This window comes from Elephantulus edwardii, unplaced genomic scaffold (assembly GCF_000299155.1).
Source record: "Elephantulus edwardii isolate Elephantulus edwardi_28Jun2011 unplaced genomic scaffold, EleEdw1.0 scaffold00055, whole genome shotgun sequence".
In the NCBI taxonomy this organism is placed as follows: Eukaryota; Metazoa; Chordata; class Mammalia; order Macroscelidea; family Macroscelididae; genus Elephantulus; species Elephantulus edwardii.
This window is the reverse complement of record NW_006399805.1, coordinates 4,860,859-4,870,633: the sequence shown is the minus strand read 5'-3', so window position 1 is coordinate 4,870,633 and position 9,775 is coordinate 4,860,859.

The window sequence follows — 9,775 nt, the reverse complement described above, 5'->3', positions numbered from 1 at the left end:
TAATGTTATAATATATTGGCTTATAATAAATAGAATAACTATAATAGAATAACTATAATATCTTCCATGCCAGTGTCCTCTCTGGTCTGTGGTACTACTGCCTCTGTGCTCTCCTCCTCCACCTGGCCATCCACTAAGCCCACACTCCCAGCGACATCCCAGGGCTGTGACCTCACCCCGTCCCATGCTTGCAGAGCTGTCCCATTCCATGCCACTGCCAACCATGAGCTACGTCCAACTCAGAGTGAGCTCACAGCTGTCAGACGGGCTGTGCCCCACAGGGTTTTCTCTTTTAAAAAGATGTGTTGGAGGTCAAAGTTTATAAGCAAGTTAGTTCCGCATTCAACAGTTCACACACTTTTTATTTCCTGGCCTGTTTGCGATCCCCTCCAGGTAACAGCCCTCTACCCCTTACCCGCTGTGGCCCCTCACTTCTGTCTGTCCAGCCTTCCTTCCCTTCCTGCCTTCTGAATTCTGTCCTTGGTCAAATGCTACCCTTTTGGTTTCCTGAATTCGATGGTAATGGCAAGTGCTGTCCCTCGTTTTATGTTGTTGTCATTGTCGTGTGCGGTCAAATCAGGACTGACTCAGAGCTGACCTTCCAGGTTTTCAGAGACAGTAAGTCGCACGGTGGGTGGGGAGGCTGCCCGTCCATCCTTCTCCCACGGAGCAGCTCTCTTATTCATTGCTTGATCTTGTTTGAACCATCCTCCCTGGGGGTGGCTTCCATGATCCACGATCCCTGGATTCCAGGCTTGACGGGAGTCTAAGGGTCCTGATCTTGGGAGCCCCCTTCTTGGGAGTCTCCATCAGCCGGCTAGGTCTGGTCTTTCCATGATTTTTATCTTTTTGTACACTTTCCCCCCTCTGCCTCTGCAATGCTTTGTACAGTGATATGCAATGACCGCAGCAGCCAGCATGCAAAGTGAGCATGCCCAGTGCTGGACCATGTCCTGAGTCACAGCTCTGCCTAAGCCCTCCACTTTACCAAACAAGGTGTCCTTCTCCAGGGACTGGTCTCTCTTGATAACATGCCCAAAGCCTGCGAGATAAAGTCTCACGATCTGCTTCCAAGGCGTCTTACAGACCTAAGTCACTTGTCCGAGGTGACCCAGCCAGTCAGTGCTGGGCCCAGCACTAGAATACAGAGGTACCCACGGGCCTGGGGCTTGTGATTTCACACACACCACTCTTCCTTCCTCATGTCATATTCCAGGAACATAATTTACCGTTCAGATTATCCTGTAGTTTTAAGACAGAGGACGGGAACAGCTGGATGCCTGACACATGCCTCACACACTCCTCACAGTGACGCCGGGGCATTTTTATTGTGCGGATGAAGGAGCCGAGGTGCCGCAGTCATGTAACATCACAACGGTGACACCAGGGTGACAGCAGAATCCATTCATTTTAAAATCACACTCATGTAGAACTTGAACCTCAAACTTGGATCCTTACAAACCTCTCCATACAAATTCAATGACAAATACTATTTTATAATCCATACTCCTGTTCTCCTACTCTTACAGTTAAGAATTTAGCAGACTAAATGTCAATGCCTCGATGTTATGTTTAAGGAGTCCGGTTGGTGCAAAGGTTAAGTGCTCTGCTGCTGTTAACGAGAGGTGCTGTAACGGAAATCCCACAGGTGGGCCGGCGGCTTTACCAAACAGGAACTTATTCTCTTGGTTTGCTGCTATTCGGTGCTGTCGTGTATGACTCCTAGCAACCCTATGAACAGCTAATCTGAACACTACTCTATCCTGTGCTATCCTCAGCATCCCTGACACACTTACGTGTTAGGAGCTTCAAAAAGCTTCAAACACACTGTCCCTGAGTTGGAACCTACTCACAGCTGACCCTCCAGGAGTCTACTAATCATCCATCCTTCTTTCAAGAAGTTGCTGGTGGAATTGCAGCATCTGAAGGTGTTACCTTTGGGTTGGCAGTACAGCTCCCTGCGGACTCTGCCACCAGAAGTCCAGATTCTGGGTGCTGGTTCCACAGGAAGGGTCTCTCTCCGCTCACTGTGGAGGAAGATCCTTGTTTCAGCACCTGTAGGCAGAGCATGCCCTGGGGATTCCCACGTGTCTTGTGCCCTTCCCTGGTGTCGGAGCTTCAGAGGAGGGATCCGAGTCCACAGGCATGTTCTCCACTCCTGGCAACTCTCTGTTGGCACTGAGGTCCCCCTCTCGGCTCCCTTTCTGCCCCTTTTAGCTCTTGTGAGGTTCTACAGGCTTGTAGCCTGGTGCTTCCAGCCATGTACCTGAGAAAACCTCAATGACATCGGAGCAGGGCTATGAAAGGGGTAGATCATGACATAGTTTCCACATTAAATCAGTACAGACACGTATTCCGGGGACACAATTCAATCCATGACTCTGAGCAAAAGCTTAGTGTTTGAACCCCCCCAAGTCCCTGTAGGAGAGAAAGCTGACAACCTGCTCCCATTAGATTGCCATTGCTGTATGACGATGGCTCAGTTCTGACTCTGAGTGACCCCATGTGAGAGCGTACAACTGTCCCATAGTGTAGTGATTAAGGGATGGCTGCCAACCGAAAGGTTGGTGGTTCTAACCCACCAGTGGCTCCCTGGGGGAAGACGTGATGATCTGATCTCACAAACATCACAGCTCAGAAAACACTACAGGGCCGTTCTCCTCTGTCAAAGGGGATCACCAGGAGTCAAAGCTGACTGCATGGTGACACCACCACTGCATTTGATTTCACAGAGAGCAGCATCACATTTACTTTGTATACTCAGGGGCGAGCAGACGCTGAGAGACGACTGTCAGAGCCCAGTGACACCTGTTCTGTGGCTGGAGTGCGCTGGTTATTTCTTCAGACGTAGTGGCAGAGACCTAGGACCTGCCTGGTGGTGGTCCTGGCAGTCAGGATGGTGGAGAAAGGAGTGGCCTGGCATCTTCTGCGCTGGAAGCCTGCAGCACAGCTTTCCCACACTGTCCTGCAGTCACAACTCTCAACACAGAGACTGAGTGGCAGGAATTTTCTCAGAGCCGCTGGAAGGAAGATGAGCAAAGGAGCAACGTGGAGCTTGTAGGGAGGTGAGTGAAGTGACGGTGAACCATTGCAGATGTGATGACAGAGCCGGCTTTCCCCGGGGAGCATTCTAATAAGAAGGACCCGCGGGGACCGAGGGCGCTTTGAATCTACCACCCAGCTCTCACACGTACACCTCTCTCTGGGTGCAGTCTGCTGTCCAAGTAGGGGCATCCTGCAAAGGAAATGCTTCATGCTGAAATCAACATGTCACTAAATGGACTTAGAAGATGTGCCAAAGCTCAGAGACAGCCAAGGGCTTGGGCATCACTACCAATCTCTCTCTCTCCCTTCCCCAGGAAATGCAGCATTGATTACACTGCCATTGAGCTGGTTCCACCTCGTAGCAACCTTGTAAGACGAAGTAGAAGTGCTGAGACTGTACGTCTTTACAGGACAGATTTCCTCCCCTTGAATGACTAGTGGGTTTGAACTGCTGATCTTTTGGTCAAGAGCCCAATATTTAACCTTTAGCACTTCTAGTCTCTTTATTATTGATTGTTGTTGCGTTGTGTACCATTGAGTTGGAACAGACACATGACTGGCCCTCCAGTGGGTTTTCAAAGGCAGTTATCACATGAGAGGAGATTGCCCATCATTCTCCCACAGAACAGCTGGTGGATTTGAACAGTGTGCCTTCAAGATTGCAGCATAGCTTCTTGGCATGATTAATCAGTTCAATCATGGCAAGAGAGTTAAATCATGGTCTCCAGTGGAAGTCATATTCCCTGTTGTTTCATATGACAGATCAAATGCTGACTTAGAGATCAGATCCCAACTACCTCACTGGTCCTCAAAGCACACCAGGAACTTTCTAACAGCTTCAGTGAACCAATGTAAGACACTAAGGCCCTGCCACCTGCCTTGTGGAAACTAACAGCTCCATCTATGGAGGGGAATCAGGAGGAGAAGGGGTCTGAAAGTCAGACAAACTTAAAATACCCAGGCAACAGGAGGAAACTGTCTAGGAAGAACCAGCAGATGGGCGAGGAAGACAAATTTCTCGGTGCGAGTCAGAAGCACCCAACTTTAGAATCTTAATTCTGGACCAGCTTGCCTCCGGAAAGAATGGATTTCTCGCTGCAAATATTTGAGCAGAGGCTTGGCAGTAAGCATGGTTAAATCCAAGCACATTCCAGCATGTGAGTGAGGGTCTGAAATCCTTCTCTGGGACTTTGCAAGAGCATTTGGTAGGCGAGTTGAATTGGTCCTAACGTTTAATGCAAGTATATGCTGGCAAATTGCTGGGCACACTATGAAAACAGGAGATTCTGGTACGTACCATGGCTGAACACGTCCCATGAAGCAAATCCTTGATCCCTTTCTGTAACCATGCACCACATTCCTGGTGGGCACCACCAAAACCTGCCACTGTTCTCTGACTTCCTTGTCTCCAGCCTTCACTCCCCAAAGCCCATTACCAGGCTGCAGACAGAAGGAGCCCTCAAAAATGCATCTCTGCACAGCTGCTCCCCTGCCTGGAGCCCCTTCATGGTCAGACCCCCGGCTTCCATCTCACCCCTGCATCTGCCTTCACACCTCAAGTGAACCCCTCCCACAATGTGGACCTTCAGTCCATCACACGTGTCAAGGGCTCCCCCTGGCTCCACACCAGCTCTCCACTCCCTGTTCCCCTTTGATATGTGGAAGCTGCACTTCCTCCACCTCAGAGCACCTTTATTTCTTCTACACATGGACCCCCACTTCCTGTGCCCCATGGGGTCTTCACTTTACCCTTCACATGGACCCCCACATCGTGTGCCCCGCAAGGTCTACACTTTACCCTTCACATCGACCTCCACTTCCTCCTCCACCACATGGACCTCCACTTCCTATGCCCCATGGGGCTTCCACTTCATTCTTCACATGGACCCCCATTTCCTGTACCCCATACAGATTCTACTTCATCCTTCACCACAAGGACCCCCACTTCCTATGCTCCATGGGGTCTCCGTTCATCCTCCACATGGACTCTCACTTCCTTTGCCCCATGGCATCTCCACTTCATCCTTTACCACATGGGCCCCCACTTCCAGTGCCCCATGGGGTCTCCGTTCACCCTCCACATGGACCCCCATTTCCTGTGCCCCATGGGGTCTCCGTTCACCCTCCACAGAGTAGGAGCTCCACTTGTGAATCAAGTCCACCTTCCCTTGCACACTCATTCCATGTGCCCTACTCCTCTTGACTTCTCCCATCACACTGAATCTTTTCTTCCTAGACACATGATTCACTGTACTGTCTCATTAGGTCACATTTACCGGTCTAAATCCTTGGTGAACTGGGAGCTGCTAGAGGAGGGCTGCATACCCCATGGGCTGCCCAAAGAACAAACCAGTCGGTCTTGGAGGAAGGGCAGCTGGGTACTCCTCAGAGACAAGGACAGGGAGGCTTCATCCACATACGGTGGGTGCACTGTCGGGAGGGACTGACCTTCTGGGAAGGAATCATGCTAGGAAGGGTGGAGGGTCAGAGAGAGGGAGACCTTCCTCAAGACGCTCTGACACAGTGAGCAACGGGCTCGAGCGTTATCAGAAATCCCGAGGATGGGACAGGACGGGGCAAGACCCAGATCAACAACATTGACAGGGGCACTATGAGTCATAACCCAGCAACCAGAAGGGCTCCTCTTAATAACACATGTTGTTGCTGTCGTGAGCGATGGAGTCAGCTCCCGATGAACAGCTGGAAGAAATCCCATCCAATCTCGCACCATCCTCACCCATCTCTGCTGTGCTTGAACCACAGAGCCACTATGTTAAGCCTTCTCATTGCAGGTCTTCCTCTCTTTTGCTGACCTTCTACCTGTCCAAGCATGACGTCCTTTGCAGGGACTGGCCCCTCCTGGCAGTGTGCCAGCCGGGGTTCTCTCTGGAACACCTCAATCCTTTGTCCTATTCTGACCCTCAACGCACTGTGTTACATTTATCTTCTGAAACACGCTCAGAACCTCCACCAGCTACGGGTACTTTATTCTTTTCCATTCTAACATTAAGTTTTAATGTATTTATATTACTTCGGGGCTTTTAAAATAGTTTAACCCATAAATAATTACAAAGCATTTGCATCCCAGAGCCCTCGAGTTGTCCAAATGAGGAATATAATTTTAGATCTCCAAATAAATGGACCTGTTTGAAGCAGTATTTACAATGTTTGAGTCTGTATAGCTTAAGGGGAGGGCCCCTCCTGGTAACCGCATTAGAACATAATTTGCATTTTGTTTCCTTGCTATACTGTATCTTTTTGCAGCCACATCCCCAGCTCACCGACACATGGCCCCCAGTCTAAAAGCAATTTCCTTGTTCTCCATAAAGCAGGACAGGAAACTGTGAGACATAGTGACAGTTCCAGAGCGGGTTCCCTGAACCCGGGCAGGGCCTACTGGAGGCTATTTTGGCTGGGTTTTTCTGATGGTTTCCTCTTTTTATTTAGGTTACGTGAGGGTCATGGAGCCCAGGCAGCCTAGTGTATAACAGATGGTGACACTAGCTGAAAGGTTAGTGGCTCCATGAGAGAAAGGTGAGCGGTCTCCTCTCATTAAGACTCACAGCCAAGGAGCCAGAACTGACCTGTGGGCAGTGGGTCTGCGGTTGGTTGGTTAATTGGGGAAGCAGATCTGGGCAGTCCAAATAGTTTATGTTCAGCTGCTAACCTAAAAGTCGGCGGTTCAAAGCCACACACAGCTGCTGCCAAAGGTCTGGTGACGTAATTTTGTGAATTGTGTTGTGACTGTCAGGTGACACTAAATTTATTCCAACTCACAGTGACATCACATGACACAGCAGACCTGCCCCAAAGGGTTTTGGGGTGTTTTTTTCTGAATGGTCCTTGGAGAAGGACATCATGTTTGGGAGAGTGGAGGGATGGTGCAGGAGAGGAAGACCCTTGATGAGATGGATCGATTCTGTGATTGGGGTGGTGGGAGTGAGAGTGTTTGAGACGGTGAGGTTGGCACAGGACAGAGCAGGGTTTAGGGCTCTTGTACATAGGGTTGTTATGAGTCACAAGCGACTTGACAACACATAACAACAACAACAACAATGTTTACACAAGTGGATTGCCAGTGGCCTTGCTCCTGTATAAGGGGTAGGGGGTGGACGGACTTTGAACTGTCAACATTTCAGTTAGCAGCCGGTACTTAGCCATTTTATCACCATGCTTATTCCATTAAAATTACAGCCAAGAAAATCCCATGGAGCAGTTCTAAGCAATAATACGTGGGGCCGCTATGGAATGGAATCATCTCTAAGCCAACTGATTTGGTTTTTACTAGGACATCACTCAGCCTGGTATTTGCTCTGGAATATGGAACGGTACTCTGGCTGTTCACCTGGAGGGAGGGAAAGAAAACCACCGGGCCCCTTTATTTTTCCTCCTCCCCAAATACTCCCACCAAAAGGGAAGACCCGTCTGGAGGGAAGGACGCTGACTTGCTGTCAGTGAGCACTGCAGGCAGGGACTGGGTAGGGCCGTCGCCAGCAGACATAGCGGGCCCGTCACATGCCACAGCCCTGTGACGCACCTGTCACGTCGCACGGCAACACCATCACACTGGATTAAAAAGCCAACCATACGCAACCCCCAGAGAGAACTGTGCTGGCGTTGAATGAAGTTAAGCAAGTAGCGGATTAAATTCAAAGAGCACAGTATAATAAAGGCCAACATTTCAGAGAAGCCTCTTACAGAAAAGGTATAGAATGGGTGCATCACAGGGAGTGAGAGGTCTGTGCTGGGGGTTCAGAGTCTCTTTCACAAAAGACAATACAATCTGTTTCTTCTCAGTTAAGTTCTCCTGTTATCAGGAATACATTTTAGCAATCCTTGTCACCACGCCCATTAGGAGGGCACAAGAAACAAAACATACAACTGCTCTGAAGCCACGTAACTACACTGATCTGCTACCCACCATATATCTTCAAGGACTAAACCTCTCAGAGTGCTGTCTGGACCAAGACTTAGTGCCCACTAGACAGTCTGCTTCCTTACCACGTTGTTGTCAGTGTTGTGTATCATTAAGTCAGAACTAACCCCCACCCACAGCTGACCCTCCAGCAGGTTTCAGAGGTGGTAACTCACACAAGAGGAGACTGCCCGCCTTTCTCCCCAGAGCAGTTGGTGGATTCAACCCACATACATGCCTCTGCGATTGCAGCCCGACTCCTGATCGCTCCCTCCCCTTCACCTGACCACTCGTTCAGCACCGTGGAGTTGGTACACAGCTGACCCTCCAGTGGGTTTTCAGAGGCAGTAAATTGTGTGAGAAGAGATTGCCCATTCTACTCCCGTGGAGCAGCTGGTGGATTTGAACCACACGCCTTTGGGATGACAGCGCTGTATCTCACCACTAGTCCAAATGTCACCTGACCTGCTAACTTGTTTTGCATAATTCCTTAGAATTAACAACTCAAATTGAAGGGTTATGATATGGCTCAAGTAACTGTCATATTTGAGCGTGAGCAACCTCAGAAGCCAGTAGACAACTTACCCGTATCGGAAGTAGGTGCTGAACTGTCGGCAGAGGCGGTGGGCCAGTTCTCGCTTCCCACAGGCTTGCGGACCAGCCAGTACCAGCATGGGGTAGGGCGCGTCCAGGCTGGGCAGGGTGCTGGGACACAGGACAGAGTCAGTTACACGGCAGCAAAGTGGCATAACCAGGACATAAGGTGGGCCCACTACGTCGGGTTCCTACATCACCGTGATCAGGAGTTCACTTCAGTCATCAGTCACCACACATCTAGACACTGTTTGGAAGGGCAGTCCCACCTTCTGAAACCAACTGAGTATAAGAGGCCAAAACCAAGATTCACAGCATCCTGGGGGCACGGACTTGATTCTAACTCTTAGTGACCCCACAGCAGAGGGGAACTGTACCCCTGAGGTTTCCAAAGCTGTGATCTTTACAGAAGCAGACTGTCTCATTGTTCACCTGTGGGACAGCTGGTGAGTTCAAACCACTGAACTCTGGGTTATTGGATGGACACTCAGCCATGGTGCTGCCTGGGCTCCATACTCGAGCAAATTCCCTGCCCCTTGGGGTGGAGTCAACCCTCCGCCAGGTTTCTGAGGCTGTAAATATTACAGGAAGAAACCACCCATCTTTCTCTCATGGATCACCTGGTGGATTTGAACTGCCAACCTTTCAGTTAGCAGTGCAACGTACTACAAGCTACACCACCAAAGTTCCTTATTCATTGACTAGGTAATAAAATCAAGTATGTGCAAATTTATTTTAGCATTATGAAAAAGGAAAAAATATAGTAAAACATCTTCATTCTGGAAGGCCAAAGCATTTTTCCTAAGAAGGTGAAAAATGAAAGAAATAAGTCTGCCTTTGAGAGTAAAACTTTACTACTAACTCTTTCTGGATTAAAACATAGATATGCAAATTTCAGAGTAATATATAAAATTTACCTGAGCAATTACTTTGAGCTAGGCATCGTTCTAAGAGTCACACTTATATCCCCTCTTTTAATTACCACAAGGAGATTATGAAGATGTTTCTATTATTATTCCTTGTAGCACATGGGAGTATACGGATGACACAACCCTGCTTGCTGAAACTGAAGAAGACCTGAAGCGCCTGCTGCAGAGTGTCAAGGACTGCAGCCTTCAGTATTGACTGAGGCTCAATGTCAAGAAGACAAAGATTCTCACCACTGGACCAATTGGCAGCATCAGGATGGATGGTGAAGAGATTGAGATTGTACACAGCTTG